Genomic DNA, 14,228 nt, shown 5'->3' with positions numbered 1-14,228 from the left:
GGATACACATGTCAGAATAGCCTGATTCTTTTCTCAGGACTTTAATTAGACCAGAGGTATTCAGGAATGGAAGGTCTTTAGTCATAATTAAAATAAAATAGTTCTCTAAAGAGAATGTGAATATTTTTTTAATTGTTACAATTCCTGGAGTTACATGCTTCCTGCTTTTTTAAGACCTATATTTATACGTTTTTTTTAATTTCCTTTTTATTATTTGTAATAATTACCTTTCTTGCTCTTAGTAGAAAGAATTAGGTCTAAATAGAATTTATCAGGATTCCTGTATAAGCAGCTTTTATAAATAAAACTATGCATATTTCTAAATACATAAAATAAATAAATATTTGAATTCAATATGGCTACCTACAAGTAAAATAAAATGTTTATTAACTTAATTGAGTTATAAATCACAGAATATTCAGCGGTAATAAAATACTGAACTAAATTTGACAGTATGTGTCAGAGAAGGCACATCCATCCAGCTTCATTTGTCCCTTTGAAATGATGAGGCATTAAAGGCATTGCAAAGATAGCTATATCTTCTGTATCTAACATCTATGATAGAAAAAAAAACATGTTGATAATTACTTTAATCCCCAACGTTTACCTAAGAGTAGTTAAAATATCTACCTCCATTCAATATAATTTAGGTAGAATGCTGGCAGAGAGTTTGGTGGAATAAAATTTAAAGAAATCTACTCAAAATCTCCATTATCAGTCCTATCAGGTTAGAGCACAGTTCAATTTTTCCACCTGTCCCTGGATACACAAAACTAATTTACCTAGAAATCTGAAGTTTCTGAGATTTAGAAAAACTGGACAAAATTAACCACCTTATCCCCAAAACATGTATCTATAAATGGACCCTGGTTCTGTAAAAATCATAACTCCTGGACAAAATTAACCACCTTATCCCCAAAACATGTATCTATAAATGGACCCTGGTTCTGTAAAAATCATAGCTTCTGGCTTAAGCTAGCACATAAGTCAACGCATAAAGCACATTCTGACAATCATTTACTAGACTGTATAGAAAAGGGCCTGCCATCAATGATGTTACCCAAAACAGTCAACCCACTTGGCTGTTACCATGGTGATAAGGAAAAACTGAATTGCAAAGAACTGTGAATTGTTTACCTGTGGTGAGCATTCAGTCCTTTCAATTTACACTGGCAAATTCCTTATTTTAAGAGGAAAAATTAAAATATATTAAAGCCAACTTTATAAAGAATTACATTCTACATTGAAAAATAAATATGCTTGGAACTGCCACATTTTATGATTTTTTAGTGTTTATTTATTTATTTTGAACAGAGAGAGAGAGAGAGCATGAGAAGGGAAAGGGCAGAGGGAAGTGTAGAGAGAAAATCTCAAGCAGGCTCTGTGCTGTTAGCACAGAGCACCAGGAGGGGCTTGATCTCATGAAATATAACATCATGACTTGAACTAAAATCAGGTGTCAGGTGCTTAACCGACTGAGCCACCCAAGCATACCACTGCTACATTTTAAAATGCTCATTAAAATTATTTCCAGAAAGTCAGAAAATGAATAGATTAAAATATGTAAAATGATTTGTTTGACAGAGTACAAAATTGATAATCATACAGTAAGTCCTTACATTAATTAAAGGTTCACATTTTTACAGTTGCCCTAGAGAAAATGAATTACATAGGTAACATTTTAACGGTAATGAAATTAAAATGTCCTCTTCACTTAGCCAAAACTATAACCTCTGAAAGTAGTTAAAAAAATCTTTTATCTATTATGGATCGTAGTGATAAATAACTATAAAATACTGAAAAGATTTCCACATAGAAAAGTGTGTTTCAGGGGTGCCTGGTTGGCTTAGCCAGTTCAGCACCTGACTCTTGAATTGGGCTCAGGTCATGTTCTCACAGTTTGTGAGACCCAGGTCCATATGGGTTCTGCACTGACAGTGGGGAGCCTGCTTCGGATTTTCTCTCCATCTCTCTCTGTCCCTTCCCTGCTCATGTATACTTGCTCTCTCTCTCTCTTTCTCTCGGTCCCTCTCAAAAATAAATAAATAAATAAATAAATAAATAAATAAATAAATAAATAAATAAAATAAGCTTTAAAAAAGTCTGTTTCATAGTATTATAATCCTGTTTCTCTATAAGTTTAGTTCCTTCATAAACATATTAAAAGTATATATAATTCCAAACACTTTGGGAATCTGTTCTTTAACAGATGATATAGCAGAGAGGGTTTAACATCTTCAACATTCCCACATTTATTTTACAACCAACTCTATATAACATTTTCTTTGCAAATACATCTTAATAAATGTACTTTAGTATATACTAAGTTTGCAATCCTTCACATCCTTGAAACTCTTGACCAGAGTCTAAGATGCCCACTTCTTCCTTGAGTTGTTTTGTCATGTTCTACCAATATACTCTTGTAATGTTTTCTTTCTTCCTATTCTTGCTCCCAAATATTTCCACTGTGAACCCTGAAACTTCCACTCCCTAAATAAACTCCACTACAGTCTCATCCTTTCCTGTAAATTTGTGGTCTTGTGGATATAGATTTCCCTGCAGAACATTCAAGAGGCAAGTATTCTCTTCAACTGTATTGGTACTACTATACAAGTATCAACTGAGATTGGTATATTCTTGGTTCGTCAAACCATTATTGCTAATTTCTTATGTAAAAACCACTCTAGCATTTTTGGAGGCTTATTCCAGTTGGCTATGCAAAGAGCTATGCTTCCTCATATTTTCATGGATGGTTCTTATTACTTTCTTCTTTCTCACTAATAACTTCATTAGCAAGGTTTTCTTATATTATTCTTTACTCAAGTTCTTACTCTCATCCTGGGTGTTTAAATGCCCACATAAAAACTCCACATAACACACTGCATTCCCAGTTCCTTGACCTGACATTCCTATCATATTTGTTCCACCTGAGACACCCATCCATCTCTATGGCCATATCCTAAACTCGGTCATTACTCAACCTACTTTAACTCTTAAGTAATATTGTGTGTGTGTGTGTGTGTGTGTGTGTGTGTGTGTGTGCGCGCGTGCATGGTTTTTAAAAAATGTTATTTTTCTTTCTTTCTCCAGCACTCTCCAGTCAGATCAGCAATGTGCTACCTGAGTAAGGAAGGGAATTATAAACAGTGCTGTCCTATCAGTGCTTGGAATTTGTGAGAATGCTTCCACATGAAAGAGTCAATGCCTCTGTGTGGACAGACATACTGTGTGAATAGGAGACGCTGGGTTGGGTTGCAAGTGACCTCAGCATGCCACTCTAATGGACTATCTACTTTACTTTCTTCTTCTTTTTTTTTAAGTAGAATCCATGTCCAGCATGGAGCCCAATGTGGGGCTTGAACTCATGACCCTGAGATCAAGACCTGAGCTAAGATCAAGAGTAGGACGCTTAACCACCTTAGCCACTCACGCACTCCCTACTCTATTTTCTCATCTCAAAGAGAGGCGATTATAATATGGTGTCATCTCCATCTTCCAGATGATCTCTACCTTTTCCTAATTTTCCCACTGTACTTTGCACTAAGCAGTGTGTTAAATTCATCATAACAGTGGAGGATTCTGTTCCTCAGACCCAGCCAAATATTTGAGACCTATTCCATCCTTGCTTTTCCTTATCCAGGGGAGGTAGTGCCCCAATAGTACTACAGTATCATGGACTGATCCATCCAATCCTAGAAGGAGGTCAAGAAGGGTAAATTAAATTTTTCTTATTTTTCCTGAATAAAATCAACCACTTTTCTTGGCTCAAGCTGCATGTCCGATAGACCCCCTCCATTCACCAGAGTTTTCAAATAATTATTTCAGTCTCAAATCCTCTGATTGAACCTCAAAAATATTTCTCATATATATCTACTTCTCTTTATTCTCATCGCTATGACTATAACAGAGGCCTTTTTTAAACATTATTATAACTGACCCTTAATTTATTTATTTACCTCTAAATTATTCCATCTGATTTCTGGGCCTTTTCTGCTTTACATGCCTTCCTGAAGCACCCACTCCTCATGACTAAATTCCCATATTATTACTCTCAAATGTGGGTATAATCCCCCTTGGACTTCTGCCCTCTCTAACCTCCCCTCTCTAATGTCCCTTTCATGCTCTCAACCAATCCTTTGTCTGTGCACCTACACAACGTTACCTCATCTCAGCAAGCATCTCATTTGATGATTACTTCCTTAATTGCCTGTATCCTCCTCATGGTCATTAAATTTCCATGAAGGTAGGAGTATACATGTCTTCTCCCTTGGAATGTCACCATAACTAACATCACATGGCACAATATGTGTTTGCTTAAAGAACTAGTAAGTAAATGATTGACTAAATAAAAGGTGATTCATAACATCGGATATTTCTATGTAATTTCCTTACAGTCTTCAACTGTCTGATAACCAGCCTTAACTCTTACTTCAGTCATCACTAGGATATATAAATGCTAAAATCCATATAAAAAAGATGGATCTGAATTCAAAGGTGGTATGATTCTTCTAATGTACCTATTGTCATAGTGGAAATAATAAATGAAAGACCAATGGGTTAAATGGATTCCACTGTCAGGAAAAGTAGGTGTTAATTTGAAATTCCCTGTGTATGGCTTAACAAGGAATTATAAACTAATATTTTGTAGCACTAAACCTCTTGATAAAACTATGAAATTATTATTTAAATTTTTCTACTTTTGGTGGTCAGCTAAAAGATTTCTAGAACTACTTACTGTCTAAATATTATCCTTCAATAGTTAAGTCATTCAATTGCTGTTGTTAAAAAACTATTGTGAAATGTTGTTTAAACAACCTGCTTCTGGGGCGCCTGGGTGGCGCAGTTGGTTAAGCGTCCAACTTCAGCCAGGTCACGACCTCGCGGTCCTTGAGTTCGAGCCCCGCGTCGGGCTCTGGGCTGATGGCTCAGAGCCTGGAGCCTGTTTCCGATTCTGTGTCTCCCTCTCTCTCTGCCCCTCCCCCGTTCATGCTCTGTCTCTCTCTGTCCCAAAAATAAATAAACGTTGAAAAAAAAAAAACAACCTGCTTCTTCAACAATAAAGAATATTGTTCTCCTGTGCCCATTATCCCTTCTTTTGAATCATGTTCTGCAGCTACAACTTGCTCCTAAATTCTAAGCATCTCCATTTCAAATAGCGCTTAACCTGCACCTTACAAACACATGAATTAAAAGTTTTGCTTTACCTCTCACCTCCAACCCCCAGCAACTGACCTATCCTTCCTTTGCTGCTCCCTGAGCTTTTGGGAAAACAAAAACAAAAACAAAAACAAAAACAAAAAACAAAACTTACTCCACATTTCACACATACTCTTGGGTTTCTATAAAAATTCAAAGCCACTCAGTTGATTTATTTTTTTCTTATTCTTTTCTTTTTTAACTGACAGTTTTACTTTGTCATATATTTACCACTTTCTCTAAATTTTCGTTTACATATATAACTATTATTTTCCACATGTCTTGTGAGATCTTCCTCCAGCTCTTATTTAAATGCTGGAGTTTTCAGAGTCCTGTCTTTGGTTTCCTGACCTTTCTACAATTCTCCACATTTCTCATGGCTTTAACTAGTATCCATATGCAGAAGACAGCAAAATCTTTATCTCTTCCTCTGACTTTTCACTTGAGCTCCATTCAGACTTTTATATTTACTCAAACTTATAGACACATGAATTTGATACATTCCTGACAAGTGTATTGAATGAGCTGAGCTTTACAGGGAAGAATCAGAAAGCAACTCTATTATATTCTCCCCTTTTCTTATCAAACACACTTTGTAATCTCATTCCTTCCTCTTCTTTCAAGCATGGCCCTTTTCAAAAAGGGCCCATTTGGCTCCTTTCTGGTACAAGAGAAATCCTTAATTTCAGTTATTTAAATGATACCCTATCCCAAAATCCTATTGATCTGTTGGGGAGCTCTTTTCCTTCCAGGCCTGCAAAGGAGAAGTGTGGCATTTCCCTCTTCCTTTCTCTAACTCAATTTCCCCAAAAGTGACATCTTGAACAACTATAGTATAGCATCATAGCCAGGACATTGACATGCATACAATCTACCAACCCTATTCAGATTTCCCAAGTATTACTTATACTCTGCATGCATGTGTTGTTGTTTGTGTGTGCATGTGTGTTTAGTTCTATGCCATTTTTCAATGCTTAGGTTTATGTATTTGCCGCCACAGTCAAGACACAGAACAGCTGCATCAACACAAGGATACCTTCTGATACTTTTTTTATAATCACATCCACACAGAGTACCCTAAACTCTAATCTCTGGCAACCACGAACTGTTCTCCATTTCTAAAATATTGTCATTTCATCCATTTTATGTAAGTAAATCACATACTATATAACCTTTCGGGATCAGCGTTTTTTCTTTTTCTTTTTCTTTTTCTTTTTTTTTTTTAAATTCAGTGTAATCTCCTTGAGATTCATCCAAGATGATGTGTGTGTCACTAGTTTATTCCATTTCAGGGCTGAGCAGTATCCATGGAATGGTTGTTTATTCGCACAATTTGTTTATTCATTCATCAAGTACAGAACAGGTCATCCGTTTACGACCTATGTCTAATCCAGTGGCTGGCCAGAGGAGGTACAACATTTATTAATGGGAATTCTATGATGTATGTCCACCTTATATTTCCAAAAGAATAGAAAGTTAATTACTGAAGCATTGAAAGTTAAAGTAACCAATGTAAATTGTTTCACTGAAGTTAGACTATGGAAAATGCTTAATTAATATGGAAAATGGAAAAGGAATGGATGGAATTTTAGGTAAAATTGTGTTTTCAGTTATCTTCTGCATACCAAAAAAAAATCAATAGACCCAAAACTAGCAGAATTGGGGGTTGGTGCTTTGGTAACTTTTTCAGATCTTTTCTCATTTCTACAACATGCTTGAATATTTTAGCATTAAAAAATTAGAAATGATCTTTAGGGAAACTATTTTTCTTTGGCTTAACTAAAACTTTAGTTGGTAACAATTTATTTTGCTGTTAGTAATAATAATTGAATCTGGTGGCATGCTTATTAGCATTGGAACAGTAGGCAGGTTATGTACCTTCCCTGGGCCTCAGTGTATCTATGAAATGTACCCACTTCATGGCTTTATAAAGATGAAATGACCTGATACATACAAAGCTTAGACCAGTGTCTGGCAGGGTGGAAAGCAACTACTGAGAGTTAAGTTATATCAGTTAGCTTTTTTTTTTAAATAAAATTTTTATTTTAAAATAACTTCAGATTTATAGAAGAGTGATAATGATAATAATGAGAGTTGCAATATACCATTCACTAAGTTTCTCCTATTGTTAACATCTTTCATCACCATGGTTCATTTTTAGTGTCTAACAAAACAACATTTGCACATTACTATTCATGTTCCGTTAATGTCATTTTTCTGATCCAGGATCCTATCCAGAAAACCACCTTACATTTAATCATCATATCTCCTAGGATCCTCTGAACTGGGACATTTTCTTAATATTTCCTTATTTTTCATGACCCTGATGGTTCTGTAGAATGTCTCTTGACTTTTTTTTTTAATGTTTTTCAGATGGTTACATTAGGGACATGATTTTGGGGAAAGAATATCACAGTGGTTATTGCCCTTCTCAGCAAATGATATCAGGGCTACAAGTTATTAATTTGTTATTTTATTTCTGGTAAGTTCACCTGATGTGAACTACCAAGGTTAAGGTAGTCTTTACTGGGTTCTTCACTATAAAGTTACTTTTCTCCTTCTTTCCATATTCCAGTCTGTGAATCATGTTACCAAGTACAGCCCATCATCAAGGTAGGAGAGTAATAAACTCCACCTCCTAAAAGTCAAGTATTGACACAAATTGTCTGGGATTCTGTACGATACATATGGCTATCTTTTATCTAAAATTTCTCTCTGATTGAATCAAGTATTTCTAACAAAACAGAGTCATATATATTTATGTTATACTTGGTTATAACCAAGTTGGTTACAATTGGTTATATATAACCAAAACTGATTGATTTATTTTGTTTCTCGATTGCTCCAACTTTGGGGGCTCTTTCAGGTTGGCTCTGCCATCTCTTTGACATGATCTGATTCTATTTCTTTTTCTTTTTCTTTTTTTTTTTTTGAGGACTTTAATTTCTTATGAGATGCCCCTCATTTTATTTTTTTCAACGTTTACTTATTTTTGGGACAGAGAGAGGCAGAGCACGAACGGGGGAGGGGCAGAGAGAGAGGGAGACACAGAATCGGAAACAGGCTCCAGGCTCTGAGCCATCAGCCCAGAGCCTGACGCGGGGCTCAAACTCACGGAACGCGAGATTGTGACCTGGCTGAAGTCGGACACTTAACCGACTGCGCCACCCAGGCGCCCCAAGATGCCCCTCATTTTATATTTGTGCTAGCCCTAGAATCAGTCATTTCCCCAAATGGCCATGTCTACATTAAATTTCCTTTTTACCTTTGTAAACAATCAATTAACTATATTTGTATTTCTCAATTTTGTCACACTGATCTATCTATATTTGTATTATTTTTCCACTGCCACACTGTTGTGGTTACTGTGACTTCACAGTAAGTCTTAAAATAGATTATTGTGAGTCCTTCAACTTAGTTTTTCTTTCTCAGAATTGTTTTGCCTCTTCTAGTACCTTTTCCTTTCAATATAAATTTTAGAATTAGCTTGTCACTTGTCAATATGTACAGTTGAGTTTTCTTTTTTCATTTTTGTTCATTGTTAATTTTAATTTTTTTAATTTTTAATTTTTTTTCAAATTTTTATTTAAATTCCAGTTAGTTAACATATATTGTAATATTGGTTTGGGGAGAAGAATTTGGTGATTCATCACTTACATATAACAACCAGCACTCAATACTCAAGTGCCTTCCTTAATAACCATAACCCATTTAGTACATCCCCCGCCACTTCCCTTCCATAAACCCTCAGTTTTTTCTCTATACTTAAGAGTCTGTTTTATGGTTTACCTCTCATTCTTTTTTTTACCCCTATGTTCATGTTTTATTTATTAAATTACACATGAGTGAAATCATATGGTTGACATGTTTCGCTTAGCATAGTACACTCTAGCTCTGTCCATTCCATTGCAAATGGCAAGATTTCATTCTTTTTCAGGACTGAGTAGTATTCCATTTTATACATATACCACTCTTCTTTGTCCATTCATCTGTCAGTGGACATTTGGGTTCTTTTCATAATTTGTCTATTGTTGATAATGCTACTATAAACATTGGGGTACATGTGCCCTTTCGAGTTAGCATTTTTGTATCCTTTAGGTAAATACCTACTAGTGCAATTGCTGAATCATAGGATGTCTATATTTTTACCTTTTTGAGGAACTTTCATACTGGTTTCCAGAGTGGCTGAATGGGTTTGCATTCCCAAACAACAGTGTAAGAGGGTTTCCCTTTCTCCTCATCTTTGCCAACATGAGTTTTTTCCTGTGTTGTTATTAATCTTAGCCATTTTGACAGGTGTGAGGTATTATCTCATCCTGGTTTTGATTTGTATTTCCCTGATGATGAGTGGTTTTGAGCATCTTTTCATGTGCCTGTTAGGTATCTGGATGTCTTATTTGGAAAAATGTCTATTCATGTCTCCTGCCCATTTCTTAACTGGATTATTTGTTTTGGGGGTGTTGAGTTTGATAAGTTCTTTATACATTTTGGATACCAACACTTTATCAGATATGTCATTTGTGAATATCTTCTTGCATTCCATATTCTGCCTTTAGTTTAATTGATTGTTTCTTTCACTGTGCAGAAGTTTTTTTTTTTTTTTTTTTAATCTTGATGAAGTCAAAATAGTTCATTTTTGCTTTTGCTTCCCTGGCCTCTGGTGATGTGTCTAGTAAGAATTTTCACCAGCTGAGGTCAAAGAAGTTTCTGCCTGTGTTCTCTAGGATTTCAATGGTTTCCTGTCTAATATACAGGTCTTTAATCCATCTTGAGTTTATTATTGTGTATGCTGTAAAAAAGTGGCCCAGCTTCATTCTTCTGCATGTCGCTGTTGAATCTTCCTAACATCATTTGTTTAAGAGTCTCTTTTCCATTGGACATTTTTTTCCTCCTTTTGATAGGGATTGCATTAAATGTGTAGATTGCTTTGGGTAGTATAAACATTTTAACAATATTTGTTCTTCCAACCCATGAACATGGAATGTTTTTCCATCTTTTTGCGTCCTTTTAAATTTCTTACATAACTGTTCTATAGTTTTCAGAGTCCAGATCTTTTACCTCTCTGGTTAAGTTTATTCATATGTATCTTATGATTTTTGATGCAATTGTAAATGGGAGTGATTTATTAATTTCACTTTCTGCTTCTTCACTATTGTAAATTCAACAGATATCTATTTATTGATTTTATATCATGTGGCTTTGCTGAATTAATATACCAGTTCTAGCAACTTTTTGGTGGAGTAACTTTTTGAGTTTTTTACATAGAGTATCATGTCATCTGCGAATAGTGAAAGTTTGACTTCTTTCTTGTTGATTTGGATGCCTTTTATTTCTTTTTGTCATCTGATTGCTGAGGCTAGGACTTTTAGTACTATGTGAAATAAATATGGTAAAAGTGGACATCTCTGTATTGTTCCCGACTATAGAGGAAAATCATTCAGTTTTTCTCCATTGAGGAGGATATTAGCTTTGGGTATTTTGTATATGGCCTTTATAATGTTGAGGCATGTTCCCTCTATCCGTACTTTGTTGAGGGTTTTTATCAAGAACGGATGCTGTATTTTATCAAATGCTTTTTCTGCATCTATTGAGAGGACATAAGATTCTTATCTTTTCTTTTATTAATGTAGTGTATTACATTGATTGATTTGTGAATATTGAACTACACCTATAGCCCAGGAATAAATCCCACTTGAACGTGGTGAATAATTATTTTAATGAACTGTTGGATTTAATTTTCTAGTATCTTGTTGAGAATTAATGCATCCATGTTCATCAGGGATATTGGCCTATAACTCATTTTTAGTTGGGTCTTTGTCTGGTTTTGGAATCAAGGTAATGCTGGTCTCATATAATGAGTTTGGAGGTTTTCTTTCCATTTATATTTTTGGAGCAGTTTAAGAATAATAGGTATTAACTCTTCTTTAAATGTCTGGTAGAATTCCCCTGTGAAGCCATCTGGCCCTGGACTTTTTGGGAGGTTTGATTACTGATTCAATTTCTTTGCTGTTTATGGGTTTGCTCAAATTTTCTATTTGTTCCTGTTTCAGTTTTGGGAGTTTGTATGTTTCTAGGAATTTATCCATTTCTTTCAGATTGCCCAATTTGTTGGCATATAACTTTTCATGACATATTCTTATAATTGTTTGTAGTTCTGTGGTGTTGGTTGTGATCTCTCCTCTTTTATTTGTGATTTTATTTATTTGGGTCTTTTTTTCTCTTTGGTAAGTCTGGTTAGAGGTTTATCAATTTTATTAATTCTTTCAAAAAACCAGTTCTTAGTTTCTTTGATTTCTTTTACTGTTTTTTTTTATTATTATTGTTGTTTGTTTGTTTCTATATCATTTATTTCTGCTCTAATCTTTATTTCCCTTCTACTGGCTTTAGGCTTTTTTGCTGCTCATTTTCTAGCTCCTTCATGTGGAAGGTTAGGTTGTGTATTTGAGACTTCTGTTGTTTCTTGAGTAGGCCTGTATTGCTATATACTTCCCTCTTATGACCACATTTGTTGCATCGTAATGGTTCTAGACTGTTGTGTTTTTATTTTCATTTGCTTCCATGTATTTTTTTATTTATTTTTCAATTTCCTGGATAACCCATTCATTTAGTATGATGTTCTTTAACCTCTATTTGTGGTCTTCTAATTTTTTTTTCTTGTGGTTGACTGTCATTATGGTCTGAAAGTAAGCATGATATGATCTCAGTTTTTTTTGTATTTTTGAGGGCTAATTTGTGACCCAATATGTGATCTATTTTGGAGGATGTTCCTCCAGAATAGGGCTAACATTTTGCCATGTTCTCTCATTTTCCATCAGGTTGGTCTGGAGTTATTCATGTGGTATCAAGGAAGACTTCATGACATGTATCCAGAAAGTTGCTTATTTTCACTTACATTGCATTCCATTGCTTAAAGGATGTCATAAGGCTTGCTCAGATTCAAGGGATAGGCAAATGAATTCCAACTCACGATAGGATAAGCTAAAAATTATAATGCAATCTACCACACTTATTATTAACGGAGGTCAGCAGCAACATAATTTTTGGAATCATCAGATGATAAGGGCAAACACTGGCAAAATGAAAATAGAAACAAATCCATAATTTTTTCGAACCAGAATTAATTGAAATAAAGAAAAAATAGCAGTTTTTCTTAAAATGGAATGATAGAAATTGTGGTTTCTTAGTCAATTTAGACTTCTATAACAAAATAGTATAGGGGTGCCTGTGTGACTCAGTCAGTTAAGCATCCAACTTTGGCTCAGGTCATCATCTTGTGGTTCATGAGTCTGAGCCCCATATCGGGCTTGGAGCCTGCTTCAGATTCTGTGCCTCCCACTCTCTGTGAGCATCACTCACATTCTGTTTCTCTTTCTCTCAAAAATAAATAAGTGTTTATATCTCTCTATATAAATATAGACATAGATGATATAGATATAGATATAGATATAGATATAGATATAGATGATATAGATGATATAGATATAGATATAGATATAGATATAGATATAGATATAGATAGATAGATATAGACTTAGTGACTATAGATTTAGCATCTGGTAAATACCCACTTCCCAATTCACAGACTATGCTTTCTGGCTGCCACTTCACATGGTGAAAGGAATGAGCTACCTCTCTGGGCCCCTTAAATAAATACTACAGCTGATCATGAGGGCTCCTTCCTCATGACATAATCATTTTTGAAAGGGTTCATTTCCTAATATTATCAACTTAATAGGATTTCAACATATGAATTTTGGAGAGACACACTCAGATCATAGCAGTCATAGATTAATAATAGCAGTTTAATAAAGGAGATATTTCATTTGTCCAATCCTTAATCTAAAGTTTCATCTAAAATATAGATATAAATGCAACTATTGATATAGATAGAAATTTAGCTCTAAGTTGTCCTGTGAATGATTGGTCCAAACTCTATGACTAAGTATTGGCCAGTGTAGGATTTGGACTTCTATACTCTAGCTCCCAGTCCAGTGCACCTCCCATAAAAGTGTGCTCCTTTTTTATGGTAGAAAGCATTTTAGGAAAGTTTCCTTTAGGAAACAAATATATATATATATATATATATATATATATATATATACACACACACACATATATATACACACACACACATAAATATACATATATGTACATATGTATATACAAATATGTATATATACATACATATATATATGTGTGTGTGTGTGTGTGTGTATATATATATATATATATATATATATATATTAGTGTATCAACTGATATATTTTTCTGGCTTTTTGAACCAGAGTCAGAACATAAATTTACAACTTTTTAATGATTAGTGGTAAATAAGAAAATTGTCAAAATATATAAAATGATTTTTCAAAAGGCAATGTTGTTATATACTGCTTTAGTTAAAAATTTTATTCATAAGTTCTAGCGAATTTCATTTGCCAGGCTTATATGAAAGAGAAGGAAGTTTATTATTCCCATTTGCAGGTGAGAAAAATTAGGTTCAGAAAAACTGGGATTTGAGCAAAGATCTGTAGGTAGTCATTAAAAGTGTCCAGACTTGAGCTAATCAAGTTTTTTTTTTTAATTTTACTAAATGGTAGGAAAAACAGAATAAAATTGGTGATATTTTAAATGGTATTATTATTTCATGAAGGGTTGCTTTTCCTTATAGCAGAGGGAAGGTATAATGATTCGGGAAAACCTTGTGCTGAACACTGGGGGTTATTATAAAGGCTGATTCTGAGCCCTTATTCCTAAGAGGTTTATTTATGATAAGTCTCTGGTGACCTGGGATTTTTTAAAGCATCTCTAATTTCAGTTCAAAAAGACATGGTAATAGGTCCCTAAAAGTTAGAGATACCCAGTATTGCACACATGTGTGTGTGTGCATGTGTGTATGTATGTGCCTACTTGAATGTATGTTCAGGTAAGTCTTGTGTGTGCAAGTACAAATGTGTGTATATTCAATTATATGTGGATTTATGTGTATAATGTCTTTGTGTGCTTTACACTGGGAGAACTGCTGCTTAGTAACAATT

This window comes from Prionailurus viverrinus, chromosome B1, assembly GCF_022837055.1.
Source record: "Prionailurus viverrinus isolate Anna chromosome B1, UM_Priviv_1.0, whole genome shotgun sequence".
Taxonomy (NCBI): Eukaryota; Metazoa; Chordata; class Mammalia; order Carnivora; family Felidae; genus Prionailurus; species Prionailurus viverrinus.
The sequence above is the reverse complement of the archived record's forward strand: the minus strand, read 5'-3'. Positions refer to the sequence as shown.